This window comes from Equus asinus, chromosome 21 (genome assembly GCF_041296235.1).
Source record: "Equus asinus isolate D_3611 breed Donkey chromosome 21, EquAss-T2T_v2, whole genome shotgun sequence".
NCBI lineage: Eukaryota > Metazoa > Chordata > Mammalia > Perissodactyla > Equidae > Equus > Equus asinus.
This window is the reverse complement of record NC_091810.1, coordinates 53,879,924-53,902,455: the sequence shown is the minus strand read 5'-3', so window position 1 is coordinate 53,902,455 and position 22,532 is coordinate 53,879,924. Positions and strand designations below refer to the sequence as shown.

The 22,532-nt window shown below is 43.0% G+C and overlaps 1 long non-coding RNA gene across 1 annotated transcript in view; it reads right to left on the bottom strand.

The window, feature by feature from the left end:
- Positions 1–16,948: 16,948 nt before the first annotated feature.
- The window catches only part of LOC106838427 (uncharacterized), a 55,480-nt gene continuing 49,896 nt past the window's right edge, over positions 16,949–22,532 (bottom strand). The window contains exon 4 of the long non-coding RNA XR_011496414.1: positions 16,949–17,447. This is a non-coding gene — a long non-coding RNA (uncharacterized lncRNA). The remainder of the gene's footprint in view (positions 17,448–22,532) is intronic.

Below are 22,532 nucleotides of genomic sequence, written 5' to 3'. Positions count from 1 at the left end.
GTTTCACCCCAATGAAAACATCTGGTATAACTACAGCACAATATCAAAACCAGGATATTGACATTGGTACGACCTGCAGAACTTACCAAGTTTCCCCAGTTTTCCATGTACTTTTTTCTGTGGGTGTATATTGTGTGTGCATAGTTCTATGCAATTTTGATGCATGTGTAAATTCACGTAATCACCACCACAATCATGATATGAAACTATTCCATCACCACAGGGCTCCCTTATACTACCCCTTTATAACATGCATCCCCTTTCTTTCTTTTTTTTTTTTTTTTTTGAGGAAGATTAGCCCTGAGCTAACATCTACTGCCAATCCTCCTCTTTTTGCTGAGGAAGATTGGCCCTGAGCTAACATCCGTGCCCATCTTCCTCCATTGTGGGACTTGCCAAGTGGTGCCATGTCTGCACCTGGGATCCGAACTGGTGAACCCTGAGCTGCTGAAGCGGAATGTGCGAACTTAACCACTGCACCACTAGGCCACCCCTTCCCGTTTCTTACCTAACATTTGGCAACCTATAATCTCCTTTCCATCTCTATAATATTATTTGAAGAATGTTATGTAAATGGAAACATACAGTATGCAACTTTTTGAGGTTGCCTTTTTTCACTCAGCATAATGTCCTTGAGATCCATCCAAGTTGCTGCTGGTAGCAATAGTATGTTTTATTTATGGCAGTAGCCATAGTATTCCATGGTATATATGTACCACAATTTGATTAACCATTCACCTGTTGAATGACATTCAGGTCATTTCTAGTCTTTGGCTCTCACAAATAAAGCTATGAACATTCACGTACAGGTTTTTGTGTGAACATAAATCTTCATTTCTCTGGGATAAATGCTCAAGAGTGCAATTGCTGAGCTGTATGGTACTCGCATGTTTAGTTTTATAAGAAACTGCCAAACTGCTTCCCAGAGCAGCTATACCTTTTTACATTCCCATCTATGTGTGAGGCATCTAGTTTCTCTACATCTTCACCAGAATTTGGTGTTATCATTATTTTTATTTTAACTATTCTGATAGGTGTGTAGTGATATCTCATTGTGGATTTAATTTTCCTTTCTCTGATGACTAATGATGTTGAACATCTTTTCATGAGCTTATTTGCCATCTCTTGATCCTCTTGGTGAAATATCTGTTCATGTCTTTTGCCCATTTTCTAACTGGATTGTTTTCTTTCTGTTGACTTTTGAGAGTGCTTTATATATTCTATATGCAAATCCTTTGTCAGATACGTGATTTGAAAATATTTTCTTCTAGTTTGTAGCTTGCATTTTCACCTTGTTAACGAGGTCTTTCACAGAGTAAAAGTTTTTAATTTTGATGAGGTCTGATTTATCAGTCTTTCCTTTTTTAAGCTGGGCTTTTAGTCTCAAGTCAACTCTTTAGTCCAAGGTCCTGAAGATTTTCTATTTTTTCTTCTAAACTATTTTTTAAAGATTTTATTGTTTTTCCTTTTTCTCTCAAAGCCCTCCAGTACATAGTTGTGTATTTTTTAGTTGTGGGTCCTACTAGTTGTGGCATGTGGGATGCTGCGTCAGCATGGCTTGATGAGTAGTGCCATGTCTGCGCCCAGGATTTGACCTGGCAAAACCCTAGGTCGCTGAAGCGGAGCACGTGAACTTAACCACTCAGCCATGGGGCCGGCCCCTCTTCTAAAATTTTTATAGCTTTGTTTTACATTTAAGTTTGTGATCCACTTTGAGTTATTTTTTGTGTAAGGTGAGAGATTTAGGTTGGTTTGGGAGTTTCGTTTTTTTCCTACAGAGGTCCATTGGTTATAGTACCATCTGTTGGTGCTCCCTCCATCCCTCCACTAAATAGCTTTTCCATCTTTGTCAAAAGCCACTCAGGCATATTTTTGTGGGTCTCTTTCTGAGTTCAATATGCTGTTCCATTGACCTATGTGTCTATCCCTCTGCAAACCACACTATCTTGGCTACTGTAGCTATATAATAAGTCTTAAAGTCAGGTAGACTGATGCCTTCCACTTTATTCTTCTTTGTCCTAGTTGTTTTACTTCCTTTGTCTTTCTATGTAAATTTTTAGAGTAAGCTTGTGTATGACTTCAACAAAATAAAACCAAACCTTGTTGGGATTTTGATAGAAGTTGTATTGAACCTACAGATCAGTTTGGGCAGAACTGATATCTTTACTATGTTGAGTCCTCCAATCCATGAACACAGTATATCTCTCCATTTGCTTAGATCTCTGACTTCTTACATCAGTACTTTGTAATTTTCAGCATACAGATCCTGCACATCTTTTGTCTGTTTAATACCTCAGCATTTCATTTGCTTCAGAGTTATTGTAAACAGTATTGTTTTTTATTTTAGTTTCCACATGTTTGTTGTTAGTATACAGAAATGCAATTGATTCTTTGTTTCTCTAGTACCCCACGGCCTTGCTGATATCACTTATTAGTTCTGCAAGTTTTATAGATACCTTGGGATTTTTTACGTTGAAAAACATGTCACCTGTAAATAAAGACAGTTTTATTTCTTCATTTCCAATCTGTATCCTTTTAAATCTTCAAAAGGTTTCTCTGCTTCTTAACAAATGGATTGTCGAAGGACAATTGATTTCTGGATATATAGGAAGCAGGTGGAGAGTGAAGCTATTGTGATTTGAAAGACCAAAGAGAAGGTTGAGGAGTGAAAACTCAAGAGTTCTGACTGTTGACATCTAAGTGGAAATATTGAGTGGACGGGTAGAGATTTGAGGACAAAGCCTCAGGGGAGAAGTCAAAGGTGGAGAGAAAATTTGGGAACAGTCAGCAATTAGATAGTATTGAAATCCAGGGAAGAGAGCAGGTAGAGGCCAGAAGAGGACCCAGGACTGAGCCCTGAGGACCGCAGGCCTTTAGAGCTTGGGTGCAGGAGGGTGAGCCTGCAGAGGACTGGGAAGGGCATCCAATGGCTTCATTCAAATCACTCCATTTCTTTACAACTTAAGTTTACTCACCTGAAAAAAATGGGAGATTATACCTCTTAGAGCCCTTCAGCAGTAATGTTCTTCAATCTGGGGGCTCCAATCAGCAAAATTGCTAGATGGAAGAGAGTCAGACAAAGGAGCCGTTCCTTCATTCACTCATTTTGTGCATTTTGTGAGACTTGGCACTTTGAGAGTGGTAAGGATATGATTTCTTGGACAGACAGCATCTATCCTGATTAAGGAGACATCTATTGAGCATCTCTCTTGCCAGGCTCTTTGACCGTTTTGATAAATTAATCCCCTCAAGTCAATGGCTTCATCAGTCATAAAGCAAAGTGTTTGGCTGATCTGAAAGGCTAATTAGCTTCTCTGAATGCTCTGCAAGTCCAGCCCTCCCGCCTCCACACCACAGCTCAGAGGCTGGCACTTCCCCGTCTCCCCTGCCCCGCCTCAATTTTTTTTCTTTTTTCCCCATATCTCTTATCATCTTTTAATCTAACAAACATGATAAATAGGTAAATCCAATAATGTTTATTGTTTGTCTCCAACTAGAATGTTAATCCCTCTTCAGTGATTCCCAAAAGCCTAGACGTGTGGCCATCAAATAACAGGGGCTCCAACATTGTTGACAAATTTTGAGATAATGCAAATCACGTACAAATTTTAAGTTCTTCAAGAATCATGGTCCAAAGCTGGTGGGCTGAGTGTCAGTGGTGTTTGTTATGAATACAAAGAGAAATGACAAGTATTTCTGTTTATGAAAAAAGAATCCTAAATTATGCAAAGCTTGGATTATGAAAGATTGTCATGAATGCGTCTTTCATGTAAAATATAACCAGTTTATAATTTATTACACATTCATGCAATGAATTAATGTGCAATCATTAAAAGCAAATTTTAAAAATATATTTAAGGATATATGGAAAATAACCTAATGTTACAGTATTGAGTTCAAATAATGGGATATAAAACTATATATACAATAGATGAGCACTTTTTTTTTTTTTAAAGATTTTATTTTTTTCCTTTTTCTCCCCAAAGCCCCCCGGTACATAGTTGTATATTCTTCGTTGTGAGTCCTTCTAGTTGTGGTATGTGGGACGCTGCCCCAGCGTGGTTTGATGAGCAGTGCCATGTCCGCGCCCAGGATCTGAACCAACGAAACACTGGGTTGCCTGCAGCGGAGTGCGCAAACTTAACCACTCCACCACGGGGCCAGCCCCTAGATGAGCACATTTTTGAAATGGAAAAAGTGAATTAGAAACACACACACAAACCAGCATATATGCCAAAATAGTTGAATGCTGGATTGCAAGTAATTGCAAGTTTTTGCATCCTTTTTCTTATTCTCTACCATTAACATGTAAAACTTTTCAATCAGAAAACACAAACCACCAATACACAGAGAGTGACTGGAAGACAATGTTCTCTCAGAATTGAAGGCACTTTTAGGACCATCGAAGACAGCACCACTGAACTGGCCTGAGAGGTCCGGTGGCCTCCTAGAAATCAGCTGTGGGATGAAGGAAGAGCCAGCAGCCACAGGAATGCGCTGATTTTGTCCTGGAGGATTTCTTGGGTCCTCTGCATTTTAAAGCTTTGAGGTTGCCCCAAGGCCTTTCCACAATGCTGGGGATTCACCGTTACCAACCCTCCCAGGTAGAATACCTAAAGCTGTAGGTAACAGAAAACCAAAGCAACTGGCTTCTACAACAAGGAAGTTATTTCACACAAAAGAATCCAAAATGAGCAAGGCAGCTCCTAGACAGGCTCAAATATGACAGGTCATGGTTTATCTCTTCTGTCACTCCAACTTATTCAATCTAACTCTAATTTTCATCCGGCAGTTGCTATGGCCATTCCAGGCACCACATGCAGGCAAATGGCCAGAGGCAGAAGGGGTTCTAAAGAATGAGGCAACTATAGGATGAGCATATCTTTTAAGACCCTTCACATTCATTGTGTCACCTACCCTTGTCTAATACAACTACCTGCAAGAGAATAGGAGTTCTCTGATTACACAAATCAAACCTACCCCTGGGGACAGAGTGGGTCAGCCTCCTCCAAAACCCAGGATGTATGAACATTAGGAGGTATCTGGGAACGTAGGAAGAGAGTGGGGGAGGCGATGAGGGTGGATGCCTGGCTGGCAGCCAACAGCATCTACTATAGCTACTGCCTCCTCCCTACCAGCCAATAGGCTTTCTTGTTCCAAACTGGAGAAAGCAACATGCAGGTTCTCTTCGGACCAGCCTTGCCTCAAGGCATGAGGCCTTCCCAGAGATCCATACAATTCCTTCAAAACACACTTGGAAACAAGATTTACAATATGGAGGACTTTCATCTCTATCCCATGATGTCTAGCTAACCTGCTTTTCCTGCTTCAGTTAGTTTAACTGGGATAAGCTATGGAATGCCAAGTCATTTGGTTATAATTAAACCACAGGAACATCTCCCCGGAAATCAAAACCTACATCTTCGCTTTGAAGAGAAGTGCTTATACTGTTGGGCTGGACGACAGTGAGGCAGCGCAGGTAATGGAGTGGAAAAATCATGGTTTTTTGTCAGAAAGATCTGGATTTGAATCCTGCATTTGTTAGTTAATTGCTGAGTAATTTTAGGCAAGATATTTAACTTCTCAGAAACTACTTTCTCATCAGAAAATGGAAATACCACTACCCACCCAGAGGACTGTTGGTCTGATAAATGACTACCAATCTTTTTTCTCTCCATTTTCCTAGAGACGTTCTGCATAGGGAATTATCAGACCATAGAAGTGGCAACCAATATACAGGCTGATCTTTCTCTTTGTAATTTTTGACACTTGGCTTAAATTCTCTTTGGACTGGACCAGAATAACACAGAACAAGTTGATTGGATTTAGTAATTATACCCTAGAGAGTGGGGCTTCATTGCACACGTGGCTGGGGTCAGAAGACAAGCTAATTCAGAGAAGCCATGAAATGCTTGCCTGGCATTTTGATTTTCCTGTAGATGAGAAGTCACAACGTTTTCCAGTACATTTGGAGGCATCTGTGAAATGCAAATTGGTGTGAACAGTAACACTGAGCACTGTCAAGACTGAACGTTGTCAATGGGGTGGATAATTTATGTTATGGCTACTTAAATTACTGCATACCAAACACAGAGCGTGCTGTAAACTACATTATCTAAAAGATGTAGGATGAGAAGAAATGTTTCCATCAATATTCCAAGGGCATTAATTTTCAGCCAACTTGTCTTTATCTACATTGAAGTCCCAAATGGGAATTTCCAAAATTCATAATAACTTAGAATATATCTCTCCTTCAAACCTAAAAAAAGAAAAAAGAAAGCACTGTCTTTTCAGGAGTTTTTCAAATAGGCTTTTGTACTTGATTTTTTATTTTTTTACAGTTGTTTGATATCAACCATCCCACCGGCCTGTGGGGTCTAATGATTTGCATTGTGAGTAGCACTGAGGGTTTTATCTGCCCTCTATTTGCACAAACCCTAAGTTGTCTCAGGGGAAGAAAGTGGAATCCCCTCAAGTCAACCTGCCTGTCCCACAGCTGTCAGCAAACGTCCATCCAGAGCCAAGTGTGTTACTGCTCTGTTGGCCTCGCCCTTCATTCCGTGGATCTCACACACTTGCAGCTGAGGACAAACCAGGTCGGTTCCATAGGAAGGCACACGTAGTACAGCTACGAAATAACCCACACAGAGCTGAGAACTGGGGGATGAATCAAATGATGGCCCCCAATTTCCTGGAATAATGAATACCATTTTCCCTTTTTCAAAAGGCACTTTCAAAACATCTTTAAGTCCTGCAATTCACCTATGCTGGTGCCCTACTCCAATCACTTACTGTGTTGTGGATGCAGAGATTTTTACACTCTCCAGAAGCCAAACGTGGGTATCCCTTCCTATGCTTGAGGAGGTCACCATGTGCCCTCCTGCCTGGCAGTCTCACGCAGATGCAGGCACAGCAGCTTTCAGCTTCCAGCTCATGTAATTCTGATGCAAATGCTGGTCACACCACTCTCTCCGATTTATTTTCATTTCCTAAGTCTGTTTCTTTTCACTGATCTATTTTCAACAAAGAGTACGTGACCTTTCATTTGTTTATTGGTCATAGAAACGGCAAGGCTGAAGGCAGTCTGAAAGGATTGAAAGTGATGGGAAGCCCTTTCATTAACAGAAGAACTGCCCAAATTTAAGGGTAGGGCTTCTCAGTGGTCATGTTAGTGGTACTTCCTATCTTCCCTTGTGTCTGCTTCTCTATGTCCACAGGGAGGAATGACAAGGAATGGAGAGCAGTGAGTACCCAGTGTTCCAGCAACTGCTTTGGAGACCACACCCTGAGAGTTTAGAAGCTCCAATAGCTGATAACAGTAGCTATCGTTTATGGAGTATGCTCCACATACTAAATACAATGCATAAATTTTGCATGTATTATTTCATTGCTTTCTCCAACAGTCCTGTGACCTATTGTTCTATTCTAGAGGTGGGAAAGGTATGGGGAAGAGAGGTTGGGTGGCCAGCTCAATGTTCAAGAGAGAGACTGCAGAATTATATCATGGCTTCCTATACGGCAACAGAGGAGCACCTTGTTAACAGCTCTCCACTAAACGAACAGGCTTGTAGCAGGGGCTGTCAGTGCCCCAACCAGACTTGGTAGGCAGCTTTCCAAGCACAAAGGCAACACTTCTCACTGCCAACACCTGAAAATCTTTGCCTAAGGGCTTCTTTGGCCACCAAAGCCCCTCTGTCCGTGTGTGCAGTAGGCTGGAAGTGCTGGGAAATTAACACCCAATGACTGAACAAGGTAATTCTGAAGAGTATGTTGTTATAGTCAGGGTTCGCCAAACAAACAGAACTAATGGGATGTATATATGTGTGTGTGCTTGCATAGATGGATGGATGGATGGATGGATAGATGGATGAATGGATGGATCAATCGATGGATAGATTGAAGGAGTTTTTAAGGAATTAACTCACGCAATTGTGGAGGCTGGCAAATCCAAAATCTACAGGGTAGGCTGGCAGGCTGAAGACCCAGACAAGAGTTGATGTCATAGCTTGAGTCCAAAGGCAGACTGCTAGCAGAATTCCTTCTTGCTTGGGGGAGGTGTCTTTCTATTCAGGCCTTCAACGTGATGGAGGGGAATCTGCTCTACCTAAAGTCAGCTGATCTAAATGTTAATCTCATCTGAAAAATACCTTGACAGAAACATCCAGAATAATGTTGGATCAAATGTCTGTATACTGTGGCCTAGCCAAGTTGACACATAAAGTCAGCCATCACAGTGTTCTGCATTGTCCTCCGAGTTCCCTGGCAGAGTTAAGCTTTGGTACCCACAGTGGTCACTCACACACCAACTTCCTCCTTTCCTCGTACTTCCCCAGCTTCCCACCTGGTGCTTCCTGGGCTTACCTCCCAGATAAACCATTTGAAACCAATTCTTTATCTTGGGGACTGTTCCAGGGAGAATCTAAACCAAAACACTACTCTTTGTGCTTGGCCCAGGATGCTCTTGGAAGATGAAATGTGACTCCTGCTCCAAGGAACTCAGTGGCATAAAGGAGACAGCTGTGACTGAACCATCATGATCTGGGTGGCAACATGCCATGATTAAGAACCAGCCCTGATGCTGGCCCCGTGGCCGAGTGGTTAAGTTCGCGCGCTCTGCTGCAGGCGGCCCAGTGTTTCGTTAGTTCGAATCCTGGGCGCGGACATGGCACTGCTCATCAAACCACGCTGAGGCAGCGTCCCACATGCCACAACTAGAAGGACCCACAACGAAGAATACACAACTATGTACCGGGGGGCTTTGGGGAGAAAAAGGAAAAAATAAAATCTTTAAAAAAAAAAAAAAAGAACCAGCCCTGATGAAAGAGTCAGTGGCTTTGCCTGTGGGTCAGGGAAGCTTCACAGAGAAGATGGGATGGAGGCGCATCTTGAAGGATGAAGGTATCCCCAGTGCAGCAGGTAGAAGAGGGATGTGAAAGTGGGGTGAAAGCATACAACCAAAGGAAACAACCCTGTAGAGACCCTGAAGCAGGAAAGAACTCAGTGTGTTCTGGAAACTCCTAAGAGTGAGCAACACTCCCCACTTTGCAGAGGATGGTGTGGAGGGGAACATGATTGGAGGAGGAGCCAGCTGGGAAGCTCTTACCCGAGTCTAGGGAAGAAATTATGAGGACCTGACCAGAGGTGGGAGAGGTAAAGGAGGCAAGACCACACAAGGCTGCAGTGGAGAAACGCTTATGGAAAAACCTACGATTCCCATAGCTGCAGTACGAATACAAATTTGTATTTTTCAATGGTTCACACCCAGGCTGGATGGTCACAACGTGTACCCCTTGGTATACCTTTGCAGAGCTGTATTGCCTGGGAGAGAAGGAGCCCCTGACTCAGAGACCACACCTTTGGTATAACCATCCGCTCCCTGGAGATCTGCCTACCTTGGTCCAGGCTCGGACAGGTGGGAAATGTCTCCCCTGGGAAATAACCCAGACAAAGCCTGGCTGATAGAAGAGTCCAAGTCCAAAGTTCGGGAGACTCACCAGCCCTGCTCTCTCCAGAAGACAACACTAGCCAGAGACAAGGCCTGCTGGACTGACCTCTCTCAGGAGCCCCCGCAGTGGGTATCAGTCGCTCAGAGTGAAGGGCTGGGGATACCAACGCTCTTGTTCTCAGCAGCTGAGATACACTTTGTGCCCCACATCACACTCAGAGTTTGGGTATGTCTGCTGCCTTCCTGTAGAAAAGCTCCATGAAGTGTAATCCTTGTCCATCTTGTTCACTGCTATACACAGAGCCCTAGAACTGTACCCGGCACCTGGGAGGCACTCATATTTGATGGATAAATGAATTATAGATCCCGAGAGCAGTAGCCCCTGGCTCCCACGACGACAGTCAACACATCATAAAGGAACTTGTCTCCCATCCTTTACGGAACACATCCTCTAAACTCTGATTCTCCTCTGCAGTGAAAAGGCTGGGTGGAGGGGCAGAGCAAACTAATATGCAGCTCTAGTGTCCTGTGGTTAGACGTCTGGTTACACAGAGGTCTTAGCAATGGCGAATTCCACTGTAGAGACTTCCAGCCCAGTGCAGGCAAAATATGTTGGATAATATTTTTGTCATTTTGGATGCTGAGGAAATATTATCTATTTACACCATGATTTTTAACTGGGGAAGAGCAGGCACTTCTGCACTCCTTGTTTTAGAAATGGGGAGATGCACACCAGGAATAAAATAATTAATTGCATCTTCTCTAGCCTGTAAATGCCTTAGATTCATCTCTACAGCACAGTGTCTGGTCTCAAGTGGGTCCTCAACAAGCCAAAGCTGCATACAGCCCAATAGATGGCCATCGAACACAGATGGAACGTACCTGCAGTAAACTGCACAATCTGAGCAAGCTCCAACACTATTGCATGCGGGTGTGAGAGTGAGCACGTGCACACAGAAAAATGGAATCCCACAGGTAAGGGAGAAGGGTCTTGCTCTCCCTGCCCCCAAGAGATATTTGTCCCTGTGCAAATGTATACACCATCTTCCTAACACCCAACTCAGAGAGATACTGAGGGAGTCAACCAAAAATCAAGAAGCAGTTTCTCAGCTTCCTCCTGACCACAAACATATATAACACATGGTAACAGGGTTATCGTGCTTTGTGGGACTGACTTTGCAGTGCCTCAGTGCAATGATTGTGATGTGTGTGTAGCCAAATTCATCCTCATCTGTATCAACATTTTAGGCTTGGTTTATTAGCATTAGAAGTAGTTTTGGGGTCAGCCCTCGTGGCTGAGTAGTTAAGTTCAGCATGCTCCACTTCGATAGCCTAGGTTCAGTTCCCAGGTGTGGACCTACACCACTCTGCTAGCAGCCATGCTGTGCTGGTGACCCACATACTAAAAAATAGAGGAAGATTGGCACAGATATTAGCTCATGGCAAATCTTCCCCAGCAAAAAAGAAAGAAAAAAGGAAGTGGTTTTGATTGGTGGCATTAGTGATGCTTAAAATGGGATGGATTAGGAGGAATCTAAAAGAACCTTCCACCTTCCATGAAAATGGTATTAAAAACCAGAAAGCCAGGGTTGGCCTGGTGGCATAGTAGTTAAGTTTGCATGCTCTGCTTCAGTGGCCCGGGGTTTGCATCCAGGCACAGACCTACACACTGCTCATCAAGCCATGCTGTGGTGGCATCCCACATACAAGACAGAGGGAGATTGGCATAGATGTTAGTTCAGCAACAATCTTCCTCAAGCAAAAAGAGGAAGATTGGCAGCTGATGTTAGCTCAGGGCCAATCTTCCTCACGCACACACACACAAAAACCAGAAAGCACAGCAGCCTGTGTCACCAGCACCATCTCAGTGTACAGAAGCCTTTCCTCTGAGGTTTCTCTGGCTTAAGAACGATACTGCCACCTCCCAATCTTAAGACATCCCTTCTGCTTGGGAGGGTTCCTTTCATGCAAGTCCTGGTAGACCAGACAGAGGAGAGGGAGAGAGACAGAAAGTGACTTCTTCCCACTCCAGACAGGCTGGGAGACATCTGTTGGCACAGCCAGTACACTTGGTCAAATTTGGTCTGAGACTTAGGAAGCAGTGAGGCTGCCAACTGTGACATTGTCCCATACATGTGCACACAGACACACACACACACTCTCACACACCCCTGACCTTCACCAACCAACCAGACTGGCTGAGGTTAGTGATTGACACTGGCTCGCTCTCCTTGAACTCCTCCTTTTCTCCCCCCTCCTAATCTGCCTTGCGGGTGCTTGTCATGGCCCCTGTTCAGCTTGACAGCGTCTTCTCACCTCTGCCCTGCTTCTACTGTCCGCCTCAGTCTCTGTTGGCTAATTCCACATTCCCAAAAGGGGAATCGGATTGGCTCTACTGATGCTTTCAAATCAGACCACTTGGGTCACTGACTAGTGTATAGTTGACTTAACCTTGGGTCAGACTCAATGTCCAGATGGCCGTGGCCAAAGAGATGAGGTCAGATGGAACAGACATGGCAAATGCCCACTTGCCCCTCAGCAGGCTGTGTGAGGAATCTTCTCATCAACAGGAGGAGGGGTGGAAAGACTCAAAACCCAACGTAAACGCAAATCTCTATATAAATACTCAGCAGGCTCCCTAAAGAAAGAGTAGACCTGGGCTCGAGTAGATTGGCTGGAGTTCATTTTCATAGTCAGGTCAAAAACTCACGGCTAGGGGTAGTGAAAAATAATCTATGAACTTGTTTTAATGTAAAGTGCTGTTTTACATTTTCTCTTTTTGAAGGGATGCTGATGATGTGCAATGTTTTGGAAGCTGATACAGCCCTCAGCACCCACGAGAGATTTAAGTCTCCTTTGCAAAGTCACAGAAATTAAATCAGAGACACAGTCAGGACTGAGCCTACAGACACCTGAATTCATATTTCAAAGCAGAAACCAGAATAAACCAAACCTATAATTAGTTCACAATATATGTGTGTATCAAATCATCACATTGTACACCTTAAACTTACATATGCTATATATCAAGAATATCTCAATAAAGCTGGAAAAAATAAATAAAAAGCAATGCAGTAAAAAAAGAAAAGTACTTATATATACCAAATGTTGGCCAAATACAGTTCTAATCAAACTCAGAAAATCTTTATTGGCTTTGGCTCTCCACTGACTACATGCAGCCCTTGTTTTTAAACATTTTGCAAGTAATTATGAGAATGCCTTTATCTCAAGGAATGTGAAACAAAAGATAGGAAGTGCACTGTAGCATTTCCAAAGATAATAAAGATAATTAATTCCATTTCACCAGCATTGGATGCATAATTAAAATGGAAGCCTGGTTTTCTCTCTGCTCAAGGTCATTCCTCACCCCCTCTTCATGGGAAGTCCCTTCTGATTTAACATGTTTCCCCAGGGTTCTCAGTCAGTGAACACTTCCCAAGTGACCATGGCTGTGCAGTGCTTTTTGAGGCCAGGCCTGTGTCTGCTGCATTCACTGCTGTATCACCAGCGCCCATCAACATTTGACGAATGAACAAGCAAAATGCCCCACACTGCACCAGGCTAGAATCTAGGAAAGATACAGAGGAACTCACCACACCCAACAAGAGCTCACAGAGAAATTAATCATTCTGTCACTATCGTGTAGCTGTTCGTTCCTTTCTGTAGTTCTACCTTTTAGCTATCACCCCCATTTCATCCCCTCCTGCCCCCTCACAAACAACCTCTAATCGACTTTGTATCTATAGATTTGCCGATTCTGAACATTCCATATAAATGGAATTATATAATATGTGGTCTTTCATAACTGCTTTTCACTTAGCATAATGTAATGCTTTCAAGGTTCATCCATGCTATAGCATGTATGAGTACTTTATTCCTTTCCATGACTGAATAATAGTCTAGTGTATGGGTATACATATTGTTTATCCATTCATCTGTCAATAGACTTTTGGGTTGTCTCCATCTTTTGGCTGTTATGAGTAATGCTGCTCTGAACCTTTATGTACAGCTTTGTGTGGACATATGTTTTCAGCTCTCCTGGGTAGATACCCAGGAGGAGAGTTGCTGGGTCAAATGGTAATTCTATGTTTAACATATTCCTGCTATCTAATTTTGTTTTTTCTTTTCCAGGCTCTTAGTGTCTTATACCAGTACTACCACCCACACACCTTTTTCTTGCTTTTTGTTGAATTAAGTCTCCTTGGTTCCAGTTTTTTCCTTCTACTAGTTAGAAACTTATATATTCTGTATTTATTCTTTTAGTGATTTGTTGTTGTTAGTGCTATCAAAACAAGCAGCTGCTACAGTATGACAACATACGGACGGGCGGTGGGGTTCCCTGACCGGCAAGCTAACCCTGGCCACGGTGGCGAGAGCACTGAATCTTAACCACCAGACCACCAGGGCTGGCTTTAGTGATTTACTCTTAAACTTCTAACCTTTCATTTTACGCTTTAAATGTTTAATCCACATACATTTTTCTAATAAGGTCCCTCTCTCTGTCTTCCCCACAAGACAGGGCAAGAAGCATAATGTTCTCTTCTCTCTCTCTCCTCCCGCCACCACCTGCTGCCCTACCTCCATATTGAAGTCATCTGGAATTCTAATTCCAGATCATTCTTTTAAAACCTTTCCTCAATTAGTACTTATGTAGACAGCTCTGGATTTTACTCACCATTGCATCCCTCTACTTCCTCCCGAACTAATTTTTCTTCTTGCTGAATTACAGCCTCGAGCAGTTTTTTCAGAGATAGTCTGTGGGTGGTATGATTTAAATCCACACGTTTGGAAAAGCCTACATTTAAACGCAGTATTCGAATGTTCCTCCTCTGATTAAAACCATGCAATGGCTCCCGGTGTTACTCAAAGTAAAAGTCACACTTCTTCAATGGTGCACAACCTGGCTCCCACTCCTCTCAGGCCACATCACTGGCCACCCGCACCTCGTTTGCTGTGTTCTAGCCACCTCCTTGCTGTGCCTCTAACAGGAGCAGGCAGGCAGGCGCCATCTCATCTTGTACCTTTGTTCTAGCTCTTTCTCTCCGGAATACTGAATTCTTCCCCCAGACAATCCTTTAGCCAACCACTCCCTCGCCTCAATTCTTTGCTCAGATGTCACCTTCTCTGTGGTCTCCCCCGTCCTTACTACCTCCTTCCACTCTAGAACCCCCACTTCTCTTTATTTTACTCTACAATTTCTTTTTTCTATAAGAAAAAAACCCTTAAACTTACCACCTTCTAAACATACTGTTGTTCAGTGGTGGTTTGCTCTCAGATCAGTCCCCATTGTTCTCGCCCTGCTCTGTATCACAGGGAATGATGTTTCCCAGGCTCACTTGCCCTCTGGCTTCTGGGAGTTGCAGCCAATGGGAGGCACCAACAGAAAGTTGAAGGATGGGAAGAAGGGAAAGATGGGGTACTTTTCCTCTCTTGGCTTCCTGGCACCTCCAACAGCATCCACGTCCTCTCCATGACTCCATCTTCCTCCTTATACCCTCTCTCTCTGGGGTCCTCTGCCTTCCAGGCTGTCCCCACTGAGACTCTAGCCCCCACCAATAGCCTCAACTTCTAGGTTCTGGTAAAACTGCCCCTTCCTTTTGACCCTCTGGCCCTAGAAGTGGTAGTAGCTTCCTACTGTTGCTAACTCTGGGTATCTTAGGTGTCGTTTGGCCTCCCAACTCTTTCAGTACTTGTATTTTCTTTCTTTCTTTTCTTTCTTTTTTTTTTTCCTTCCTTCCTTTCTTTCGTTCCTTCCCTTCCTTCTCTTCCTTCCTTCCTTTCTTCCTTTCTTTTTTTCTTCCTTTTGGAAGATTAGCCCTGAGCTAACATCTGTTGCCAATCCTCTTTTTTTTTTTTAATTCCCCAAAGCCCCAGTACATAGTTGTATATCCTAGTTGTAGGTCATTCTAGTTCTTCTATGTGAGATGCCGCCTCAGCATGGCTTGATGAGCAGTGAGTAGGTCTACACCCAGGATCTGAACCAGTAAATCCCAGGCCACTGAAGTGGAGCATGCAAACTTAACCATTCGGCCACAAGGGTGGCCCCTCAGTACTTGCATTAATCCCCTGTATAAAACTCGTTTCCATATGAAAATTCTAGAATGGTTTTGATTTTCTTGGCTGAATGCTAGTTGACACCCAACTATATAACTTATTTATTACATTTTTAATTTGTCCATTAGCTCCATGAGGGCAGAGATATTCATTTCTTTTGCTTACTGATATGCAGCAAGTGCCTAGAATGGCCTGGCACATAGTAGGTGCTGAATAAATATTTGCTGAATAAATGTTCATCTCTGCGCTGGAGGCTGGGACATGACCCCCAGATCCCTCCCTCAAGACTAAGGGTGCTGCCAGCAGATATATCTCAGTCTCCAGCCTTCTCCAGAAATGGTCCTCAGCTAGAAAGAGCTGCCTCAGCCAAGGTTGTACCCCATTCCTAGGGGCTTCCTGCATCTGATGACTGGTCCACATGAGGGTAGAAAGACCCCACGCTAGTGGGACCACTCTGAAGGCCATCCCACCTCAGAGCTCCCCTCAGAGTCAGCTGAAGCCTTTGCCAGAGCTTCATGGCAGCCCAACTTTTCTCTTTGCCTAATCCTGCTTCCTTCCCTCCCCCACACCCCCTGGTGCTGAGCCCTAATAAAACTCCCCTATGCTAAGCTCCATCTCAGCATCCGCTTCCCGGAGCCCAACCTGGAGCAGTTTTATTAGGCATAAAGCTCTAGCTCAAAGTTCTTTCCCTTCACCACTTTCAAGCTGTGGTCCTATTGTCTTGTTTCTAGAGATACTGACTAGAATTTTAATTCCATCTCATTCTAGCTCTTTGATAGTGTGGCAAACATTCAGTTGCCTCCCCCTTTCCTTTGCTGACAGAACCAGAGTGTTGCTCAGGTTTCTGATGGCCAGCCTGCCTTGGTCTTTTATCTGACCCCAGGGGGTGAAGGTAAATTACCTTAGCCATTGCTTCCCAGCCTTTTCCATATCAAGGAGCACACATGATATGCTTTTTATATGGCACCTTTTAAGTGCTTCCATTGATCCTGGGAGGTGACTAGCCTGGGAGGTTCTAGGCACCCCAGGTCCCATGCAGGCTGCCCGAAGGACTGAGAGGATCAACATCTCAGAAGTGTCACCCACCTTGGGCACCAGCCCACTAGCTAAGACTTTCTGGTCCAAGCCAGTCATACAGTCATGTAACCCTATTCCCCTCGTCAGGATTGCTTTTGGTATGGAAGACAGAGTTGCCTTTTCTCGCATTTGGTCATTGTTGTGTAGATAAGGGCTGCGTGTAGCTGTACCATCTTGTAACCATGGGGTAACAAACAGTCTAGTGACAAAAAGTGAATACTCTCTATGGGAGGCAAGGCCCAAACATGGAAATAATCTGGATATCTGATAACATTGAGCCACTGAATTGGTACCTGAACTTTCCTGCTTCAGGACTTGTACGTAAAGAATTTTCCTCATTTTTTTTTTAAAGATTTTTATTTTTTCCTTTTTCTCCCCAAAGCCCCCCGGTACATAGTTGTGTATTCTTCGTTGCGGGTTCTTCTAGTTGTGGTATGTGGGACGCTGCCTCAGCGTGGTCTGACGAGCCATGTCCGCGCCCAGGATTCCAACTAACGAAACACTGGGCCGCCTGCAGCGGAGCGCGGGAACTTAACCACTCGGCCACGGGGCCAGCCCCGAATTTTCCTCATTTTTTAAAATTTTCTTTCAACTGAGTCTTCTGTTGTTTGGACCCAGATGCATCCTATCTGATACTGTAGGCAATCTTGTTTGTTTCTAGTAGCTTTTTGGATAGGATATAAAAAGAAGTCATTGGCTAAAACCAATGACAAAACCCTTTTTGTCCTTTTCCTGCCATCTCCTTCTTGAGGCCGAGAATGTGTAGCTCTTGCCTGAAGTTCTAGTCGCCATTTGTAACCATAAGACAAAGGTCAAGCAAATGAAGACACTTCAGCCCTGAACCAGAGCCAGGAGCCTCCTCCCTCGGGACCTATGACAAAAGCAAACAAAAACAAACCCTCAAGTCTTTAAGCCACTACAGGTGGGTCTCTGTCACCAGCAGTCAAACAAAAGCCCTGACTGATTGAATATCCTCTGCCTAGTTGTCTAGCAGATTGTCTATTTCTTGTCCAATTTTATGCGCACTTTATATATTTATATATTATAGAAATTTACCTTATCTGCAATACAAGAATTTTCTCAAGTTGTCTCTTGTCTATTAACTGTTACAGTATTTTCCCATGCAAATGTTTTATGTTTTCGGATAATCAGATTTTTTTTCTTTCATAGCTCCTGAGACTCTCCTCTTGATTACTGTTGTGGTATTAAAGATGTGCCCACAAGTTCTGTGATACTCTCCCCATCAAGAGGTCTAGTTTAATTTCCTTCCCCTTGAGTGTAGGCTGAACTTAGTGATTTGTTTCTAATGCATGGAATATGACAGAAATTATAAGATGTCACTTCTAAAATTAGGTTAGATGCTCATCAAACCATGCTGCGGTGGCATCCCACATACAAAATAGAAGAAGATTGGCACAGATGTTAGCTCAGGGATGATCTTCCTCAAGCAAAAAGAGGAAGCTTGGCAATGGTTGTTAGCTCAGGGCCAATCTTCCTTACCAAAAAAAGGAAAAGAAAATTAGGTAAGAAAAAGACTGAGGCTTCCATCTTGGATGCATTTATTCTCATTCTCTCTCTCCCTTGGATCTCTTACTCTGGGGGAAGCAACCTGCCGTGATATGAGCAGCCCCGTGGAGAGGTCCACACAGTGAGAAATGGAGACCTCCTGCCAATAACCAGTGAGGAACTGAAACCTGCCAAGAGCCACATGTGTGACCTTAGAAGCAGACTCTCTAGCCCATTTGAACCCTCAGATGGCTACAGCCTCACGAAAGACCCTGAACCAGAATCACCCAGCTAAGCCTCTCCAAGGTTCCTGATCCCTAGAAAGTGTGAGATAATAGATGTTAGGTGTTTTAAGCTGCTAAGTGTTGGATTAATTTGTTACACAGCAATAGGTAGGTAACACAGTTACAAACCGTTCCCATCATCCCAGATTATCCCTGTACTCTCCTACATTTTCTAGCAAAGTTTTAACTTTTAAAAAAAATACATTTTAAGTTTTGCATCTATTGAATTTAATTATTTTTAGAATTCTAGTCTCATTTGAAAACACAGCCTTGACACTAAGTGATGCCTTTATCATTCTACAAGGAATTGTAGATCCTCCTTCTTTTTTAAAAAATTTTTAAATTTTATTTTAAAGGTATGCTTTTTGGTGAGGAAGATTGGCCCTGAGCTAACAGCTGTTACTAATCTTTCTCTTTTTCTTCTCCCCAAAGCCCCAGTACCTAGTTGTAAATCCTAGTTGTAAGCCCTCCTACGTCTTCTATGTGGGATGCTACCACAGTATGGCTTGATGAGCGGTGTGTAGGTCTGCGCCCTGAATCCAAACAGGAGAACCCTGGGCTGCCGAAGCAGAGTGTGCAAACTTAACCTCTATGCCACCAGGCTGGCCCCTGGATTTAACTTTTTTATGTGGAGTAAAATAATAAGTCCACATACTTTCTCCAGTATGAGCACCATTGTTTATGTAATCTATTAAATAAATCTATTAACTCTTCAAAATATTAAATTTTTATAGAAATTAGGATCTCTTTATGAATTTTCTCCTGGAACAGAGAGAGAACTTCCGTATTTGTCAATCCCTAAGCCACTAGAAATTATTTTATTACAGTGGCCACTGGATGTGCCTAAAGGATCGGCTAGGGCAGCCTGGAGGGGACTGGGCCACAGAGAGAGAGGATACATTACATGGAGGGAGAGGGAGACATGGAGGAGACACAGATGCTGCTGGAGGTGCCACAGGAAGCAGAGAGAAGAGAAGAAGGTCCTTGGACTTCCCCTTCCTCCCATTCTCTAATCTTCTGCCAATGCCTTCCATTGGCTAGAACTTCCAGAAGGAAAGAAGGAAGGAAGGAAGATTGGGGAGGAAGAGCCTAAGGCTACGGTGTAGTTCCCAGAAAGTTCCAGCACATGGGGAGTCCTCAAGCAAAAGCTGTCTGTTAGAGAAGTCCCACATTCCACTAGGATGCCCACCATGCCTGGTTTTTGGCTGAGAACAGCCCAGGGGAAGCATGATTTCAGTGCAAACACGGTGGTGAATCCGGAGGAGCAGCAGCTGGAGCTGCCAGTCAACTGTGTTCCCCTCAGCAGGAGATCTGAGCAGCGCGTTTCCACAGTCACCACCTTTGGTTTTAAAATTCAATATATATTTAAATCACTGGAACAGAACCACTGGTGGTCTCTAACTGCAAAGCAGAGTATATACTCTCTGACTATATAAATACTTGGCATCGTGCATTTGTCAAAATACTATGTTACAGGAAAAATGCGTACCATACTCCAGTTTTGTCAATTGTCACAAAATAACTACTTTTTATACCTGAGGGAAAATAAAAATATATTTGATATGTTCAAATGGAATGGCTATCATGTTCCAGGCAATGTTCTTAGGCACTGTGGGGACACAGCAGTAAAACAAGACAGATTCTGCCCATATGAGCTTACATTCTATAGGGTAACATGGGGTGCAAAATAAAAGAGAGTAATAAGATGGAGACCCCTGATTTGTAGGGTGGAGGGTACCCAAAAGGAAGGAACCAAGGGAAGACATTAGGTAGAGTAATTCAGGCCGGCCCCTGAGGAGGTGGCAATGGAGCTGGAACTTGAATGAAATTGCCTTTGGTGTCTCAAAATGTTTCATGACTTACATTCAATCCTTCAAGTGCTTTTGGATAATCTTGATTAGTACCAAATAGAAGTCAATATACTAGATGTTTAGAATTCTTGTATATTGAGATAAAAAAACAACTGGCTTCTTTTTATAATCTTCATAAATTTTTTTAAATGACAAATTTAGAGAGAAAGTTTTAGGCTGCTATTTGCAAGCATTGCTCTACAAATAACACATTACAGATGTGGATAGTATTTATTCCCAATAAGTAGAAAGCCAAATTGGAGTAATTTTCACCATATTTTCTCTTTAGCACTGGTTGCTTAAGTAAGAGAGACATGTAGATCTGCTATATAAAGATCTCGATCAGATAAATGCAACTCACAGATCTGGGAAGAAAATCTTGATGCAAATTTGAGGAATTATCATTTATCTTGTTAAACATATATTTCAACGTCAAGGTTCCTCATTTTTCCTATCTTCCATCAGTGTCCATCACAGCTGTGATTAAACACTATGGTTAAGAATAAAACAAGTTAAAATATGTAAAGTTTAAGGCAATTGCAACGTCCACCGTGCTCTACTAGCCACAGTGCACTTGGGGTCAGATGGACAATCAAATTCATAAGACACAATAGGCCACACCCAGCACCAAGTTTACTAAAGGACAGAGGACATGCAATATCCTGGCATGCACAGCAATGGCACTGCAGAAGTCCCACGACTCCCAAACATAGTCATTCTGAACTTAGGACATGTGTGCTCACAAGAGACAAGACTGAGTACAGATGACCTCAGCTGAGGGAAGCCATCAGCTCTGAGCCCCCTTCAGCTTTATGCCGGCTGGCCTTGTAGCCCCTCAGACATGTGACTACCCACCCACCTCATTCTTCAGGACAGCTGCATCTCATCCATGTCAATAACTCATTACTCAATGACCAATTTTGATTACATGCACATACAGACTAAGCTCTTGTACATAATCCCCAGCTGGATTCTATTTAATCAGTAGTATATCATCCCAATAATTCTTTGAGTTAATGCTATAAAGAGAAAAGACCAAGAGTCAAAGCCTCAGATATCCCTGAGGCTAGAGGAAAGGCCACAGAACCAGCTGTTAACCCCCTTCCTTCCAATTCACCTCTTGCACTCCATTAAAATCTCCTCGATACATATTTGAGGCATTTTCTTATTCTTAGTACAGCAATTTCTACAATATTTGTTGCACACAAAAAAATAAACATACTAAAATACAAACAACCACCAAGACTTGTAACCTCCAGTGAGGAGTTAGAATTCTCTCCACAAAACAAGTTAACAAGACTCTGCCCATTCACAAGTTTCTGATATATATTCCTTTACCAATTGCTGCTTTCCTCCCTCCTCTGTTCTCCCCTCTCCCTTCCATGGTTTGCCCCTTTTTAAGACGTTGGTAGGAGCATTCAACTCCATAGTGTCCTCTGGCAAGTTCCCATGTGAATTACATCAATTAGGGGTCTTAAATCAACTCAAAACATCCTTTCATCCTGGAGATCATCTTCTACATTGGTTTGATTTTCATTTAGCTCTATACGTGGAGTCAAAAATCTTGTATTATACTCAGTAACCATGGCAGACATTAAAGTAATGCTTAACACATCATACATTGGTTAATATTATGGTGTCATTTTTCCAACTTTTCAAGAAAAACACCCTTTTTCTCATATTACCACTTATTTCCCTTAAGCAAGGTGGTCACTAGAGGCCTCTACTCAGAAAACTGAGTTCCATCTGGTGTGGGGCGTGACCACATCCCATCCACCAGGAAACAAGTTTTCACTAGCCCAGGCTTCCAGGTTTCACTGTGCAGCCCTGCACACATTTTCCAAATTCCAGGGGAATCAATGGGACATGGCAACTGCATCACACAGATGTTCACTCTCTTGGACACTATCCTGCTTCCGTGAATGCTTTCATCCACATTCGCATCTGGTGTAGTCAAAAGGAAAAGCAGATTCTGAGATACTGTGTAAGCAGCAAGATGCAACTCCTTTTATAACCTTAACATGATGCCCTGCTGGCTCACAACGATACAAGGTATTAGCTACCAGGCACAGTAAGACAATGTGTCCATCTCAGTTCAAAAATAGGCTTTCTCTCAGGGCTAGAAAAGAACCAATATTACAAACATAACCAAAACAAACCAACAAAACTAAACAAAAATCACCCAAATCCAGCCTGCTGTTATTCAGTAGGTCATCAGAGGGTACTGAGTGATGTCATTTCTCTAAGTCAACCAAGTAGAATTTAAAGTATAACTTGTATTCCAGCTTCAGTCCAAATCTTCTTCTCAAGGGAAAG